Below are 6,000 nucleotides of genomic sequence, written 5' to 3'. Positions count from 1 at the left end.
TGTATTGAGTGGGGAGTAGGGGATGCTGCCCTAATGGCAGACAGATACTCTTGGTTGGCAACCTTCCCAGAGAGCTGCAGGAGATTCCTGTCTGCAGGTGGTGGGACTGTAGGGTGGAAGAGATGATCAGAAGGCTGTGTGGCAATACTTCTCTGTGTCGAGGCATCATAGTGAGAGCTTGTCTTTGAGAAAGGGTTGATACGGACTGATGCTGACCTTTTGTGAAGTAGTGTGGGAGCCTGAGGTGGTAGCTCCTGGAATGACTCTGTGTCGTTTCGAAGGGCAGACGCAGAGTGTGACAAGGGGCTACAGAGAGGCTGAACATGGGCTGTCACATTTGGAGGGGTGACTGATGTTGTGGACGGTGATCTAGATGTGCTGCAGACTGTAGTGACCGTTGGTTCCATGTGGCTGCTGACCGGGTTGACAAGTAGGCCTGAAGTGTAGCTTGCTTGGCTGGAAGTTGTGATGGTCGACGCGGTGTCTGCTTGTTGTCTGTCCACTGTGGAGCTGAAGGTTGCGGCCGTCTGGACCTTGACATGTGCCATGGCACTGAATGTCTCCTTGACCTGAAGCTGGGTTGAGCATGGAGTTAAGAAGGATGGACATCCGTTTTCTTGCACATTAGTGTGATAAGAGGTAACAACTGCTGGGCTGTGGTCTGAACCTGTGTGAACGTTGCCTATAACGACCCAGCCCAGGTCCAGTCTTTGGGCGTAGGGGTCGCTGTGTGGGCCGTTGCGTTGCTCTCGTACTTTATGTACTTGGAGGATGTCACGTCCCAGAAGGAGGAGTATCTGGGCCTCTGGGTCCAGGCGTGGTATTTTGTGAGCGATGGGTTTTAGATGAGTGTGATGCTGTGCGGACTCTGGGGTTGGAATGTCAGACCGGTCATCTGGCATGTGATTGCACTCGATGAGTGTGGGGAGCATCACACTTACTGCTCCGTCCAAGGACTCCGCTGTGAACCCTGTAGCTCTTCTCCCAGATGTCTCCGTAACCCCAGAACATGTGCGGAGGGTGTATGGAGAGTCCGATCCGGTGAGTTTGAAAAGGTCGAAGAATTCTGACCTGGCCATTGACCTATTGCTCTGGTCATCCAGAATAGCGTAGACCTTTGCTGCTTTGTCTGGGTGAGCTTTGGGATAGACCTTCACCAGGCAAACTTTGGAACAGGACCTGGAGCTCTGGTCTCCGACTTTGGTGCATGCTGAGGTGACTGTTGGCGGATCCGTCTCTCCATCACTCTCCCCGCCATTCTCTGTAGGGCCTTCTGCGTTCCAAGGTGGTGGTCCAGGATGCAGAGCTGCAACGTGTCTGTCGCTGTTGCATTCCCTGCATTTCACCTACGCTTTGCACTCCTTCGCCAGGTGAGTGTTAGAGGCGCAACACCTGAAGCAGATTCCATTTTCTCTAAGGAAGGTGATGCGCTCGTTGTGTGACATGATCCGGAAACCTCTACACTTTTTAAGCGCATGTGGCTTCCTGTGAATGGGGCAGTGATGGTTTATGTCCCTTATTTCATCTGACTCAGGAGCAGAGTGGTTGGTTGCAAGCTCTGCCTTGTAAGTGGAGATGTGGGTTTTGACATTCCCTGGTCTATTTACTGCTTCTGGCTTTGATGAGCCTGTGATGGGCCTGTAGGAGCTGCTTGGACCCATAGAGGCTGCTGAGAGGGTGAAACTTGGATCATTCCTTCTGCGTGCCTCACTGCAGACAAAGGTAGTGAAATATGAAAAAGGGGGAAACTGTACGTGGTGCATTTCCTTGTACTGTGAGCCTTGAGCCATCCACCTCTCCTGTAGGTTGAAAGGTAATTTTTCAACGATAGGCTGGATGCCCCTAGCGCTGTCCAGACATGCAAGCCCTGTCAGGTAGCCATCCTTTTTTGCAGCATTCAGCTCTCTCAGTAGGTCTCCCAGTTCCCTGAGCTTTTGTGGATCCTTTTGATTGATTTTAGGCATCCTATCCAACCTCTCAAAGAGAGCCCTTTCAATCACCTCAGAGGCGCCGTAACATTCTTCAAGGCGATCCCAGGCCATTTCTAGCCCTGCGGCAGGGTCGTTTACATTCACAGAACGGATTCTCATGATGTGTTCAGAAGACTCGCTCCCCAACCATTTAGACAAGAGATCGAGCTCTTCACTTGCAGTTAAGTCCAGTCCTCCTGTGGCGTTCATGAATGAGGACTTCCACGCCAAGTAGTATTCTGGGTGATCGTTGAACTTGATGAGCCCTGTGTTCACAAGCTCCCGGCGCACCAAGTACCTTGCAATGTCACTCAGACCAGACCTGTCATCCATAGGTCTGTGTTGGGAAGCATGTGAATTAGGGGATGGGGTCCGAGCAGCAGAAGAATGATGAGTGTATATGAAGCCTCTAGAGTGCTGTACATCCTTGGGTGTGTGATATGTGTGATGTGAGGCGCGAGGACCAGGGAAGGTTGGCTTTGCAAACGAGGGACGGCCTGCATGCCGCCCCACATCTGGGAGGACGTTGCTCACGGTGGCCTGTTGGTGATCTGCGGGTGGTGGCATGCTCAGCTGCTGTGCCGCACCATGACCATGGCCGTTGCCGTCCCGTTCAGCTCTAGAGTCGTCATGCTGTCTCCGTCTGCTTGGAGATGTCGAGTCATGGTCTCCATTTGAATGGGAGTCTACAATGGGATGGATGAAAGGAAGTGATGGTGTGTAAGGTTGGAGCTGCGGGGGTTCCTCCTCACCAGGAGACTGCTGTGGACGTTCCGTGTGACTATGAGGCAGCTGAGAGTGACGTTGGACATAAGCTTGTGTGCGTTCTATGGCAGTTTGCGTTGTGTCCTCCATGTCTCTCTTGCTGCCTTCTCCACTTCCAGAATCCACTGCCGCCTCTAGAACCTCAGCCTCTGCTTCAGCTGCTGCAGCGTCTCGTTCATACTGTAGTGAGGATAACTCGGCAGCTATAAGAGCCTCTTTGAGTGTCATTTCAGCTCCTTGAACCATTAATTCCGTTTCTCTCTTAGAGAAGGCAGCACGTACTTTGGCAGCCTCAGCCTTAGCTCGTGCCTTGGTGGCTGCTGCACTGGGAGTGGAAGATTTGCTTCCTTTGGAAGAGGCGCGCTCACTAGCCTGGGAAGGTGTGGTGGCCTTGACTGCGTCTCCTGCAGTCGACATGATGAATGTCTCTCGGGGGTGGTTGAGAGAAGATGCAGGTCAGAGTGATGCTGTAGTATCCTGTTTTCCTTTCCAGCCGTGCCCGCCGTGAAGACGTCTTTTTACTGTTCTGTTCTCAATGTGTGTGTGGAGGGTACACAAATAAACAGACAGCTAACACTTGTCTTGAAGGGACGGTCAGAGGCAGAGTAAAGTTTGAAGATGTTTTTACTTCTTCTCCAAACCAGTGATCAAGGCAAATTTGTAAAACTGAAAAATATGACACAAAAGAAGCACCAATTAAATAATGCCTAATTGTACAAACATCTAATGAAATAATAAACAGCATAAAACATATATGAATTGCTGTACCACATGTACATGAATTGACACAATGTCAGAATGAAACAATGCTGGAATGCTTCTAGTTTGCATAAAGCTAGTGTTAGCCAAACTGTGAAACTAGCACCACATGTCAATGTACAGGAATGAATGGAAGCTAGCGCTAGCTTAGCATGAGCAGGCAATCTATGCTCAGCACCAAACACAAATACAATGGGGAAATCCAAACAAAGCACAAGGCTACAGAATGTACAATACCCCTCAGAACTGATTGCAGTCATAGTACTCACAGACGATTCTTTCCAGGACATGAACAGAAAATGTATAAGAATACTGTATAAGCAGTTGAACTGTGTGACCGCATCGACTAGCGTCTTGCTTGTGAATGAAGGTAAATGCAAGGAACCCCAAAGTTAAATAGTGTCCACCAGAGGGCGCAAAAACACAGAAAAGTTCAGTATGTTCTGAAATAGAACATGACACTATCCCTGTGTTGATTGTCAGTTAGTTTCACCTGTGTCCTGTTATTCCCTGTGTCTATATATACCCTGTTCCTTGTCGGATTATTAGTGATTGTCACAGTTTTCTGTCCTTGAAGTTATCGCCTAGTTATCCTTGCTCCTAGTATTTGTTATTTTTCCAGTGCTCCTCGTGTTTTTGGTGTTAAATACTTTGAACCTGTTATACTGACTGTCGTCCTGCATTTGGGTCCTACCCTCTCTGGTCTTGAACCGTGACAGTATGCTTTCATTGTTTTAGTGTGTGTGTGTGTGAGACTCAGGCCCAGGCCACACGTATCTGGATCTTTTGCTAAACGCACATTATTTTGTGCGTTTGGGCCTTTCAGCCACATGCAAACGGCGTTTTCGGCCACTCAAACGGACGTTTTTGGAAACTGATAAATAAGTGAAGATTTTCGAAAATATCCGGATCAGTGGAGCTGTGTAGTCATGCGAAACGGAGCTTTTGAGAAACGATGTCACTCAGTTTATTAGCGCATATCATTTTTACTATAATTAGGTGAGAAATGCAGCTTAATTGTGCCTGCATGCGGAAACTCGGATATCTATCCAATTGTTCATGTTTATACATCACTGTTAACAACTTTAAAACTTATATGTTGCATCAACTGCAGCGAGCAAAGGCTCTGCTCTGCTGCTTCCAATAATAAATATATCAGCCTACTATTTAATTTGTATTGGTGCCGAGTGCGAAGCTTGAGGTTAATTGCGGACCGCTACAGATAGATAAACTGTGGATATTAACCTACCTATAAGGACCCAGACCAAAGGCCATTGCAGTAGGCTACACCTGCAACAACAAGTATATGCGTGGTGGTGTGTGCATAGCCATGTGATGTGAAACTATATTCTCGTGCTGTATTTTGCTCTCCATTTCATGGTCATGGAGTAGAGAGAGAGAGAGAGAGAGAGAGAGAGAGCGAGAGAGAGAGAGAGAGAGAGAGAGAGAGGTGTGAATGGTGAGAAGAAAGTATACAGTGGGTGTGCATATAGCTCTCTCCTGTTTAGGTAATAAAGGGCACACCCTTGACTGCATTTGTCACTGTTCCTGCATGCCGACAAGTGCGCGTGTGAACTTTTATTAGCCTACATTATAACTATAATATATAGCCACTCTACAAGCTCACAAGTGGTTGTGGACACTTCTATAGGTCTGACTCTATTATTTTCTGTGCAGGACTTGCCAAGTCGCCAGAGCAATGGTAAAGTCTAAAGTGTCTATCATTTTTAAATTATATGTAGAGAAAGGTTGAGAGTCGGGATTTGGAGATTTACGCACATAGTGTGACATGCTGACAGACAATGAAAGAAACATGTTCCACTTCCACTCACAATTTAGGTGGCTTTTAAAATGCGGTACTTATTCCTTCATTAAAAAATATGATTGGCACCTCATAAGTGTAAATATAAAAGCAAGTATAATATAGCCTACAATTGAAACCTGCTACTGTTTACGTTTAGCAAAAGATCCATATACCTGTGGCCTGGGCTGTGATCTTGATGAGCGGATGAACAAGTTCATTTGACCTTATTGACACAGTCATGCTTGTTCTTTTAACAAACTGTAGAAGCAAACTGTTGGTGGTACTGGTTTTAAACTGGATTCAATAAGCAGTATTTTCCATAATTATGATATAATATAAAGAACTGATACAGCTGACAAATAAAACTTTATTGTACAATTTCTTACGTACCGGTAATTTGTCAAAGATCATTTAGAAACCTCATTCAACTACTGAAATACATCTAGAGAGATATTGCTAATAAAATGTATTCTCCTTTGATAAAAAATAAATAAATAAACAATTTATGAGAACACTTTCCCTACACTCCAAGTGGATAGAATACTTTCTCATTTGTATGTGGTTACACCACTTTACATTATCAATTTATCAATCATTGATATCGGTCTGAAACTTCCTATCCCCATCAAACATACCTTTGACATTTTTTACCTTTTATACATTTATACCTTTTCTTTTTTTGTAAATTAATGACCTACTTGA

This window comes from Electrona antarctica (assembly GCF_951216825.1).
Source record: "Electrona antarctica genome assembly, chromosome: 18".
Taxonomy (NCBI): Eukaryota; Metazoa; Chordata; class Actinopteri; order Myctophiformes; family Myctophidae; genus Electrona; species Electrona antarctica.
Note: the sequence above shows the minus strand (reverse complement) of the source record.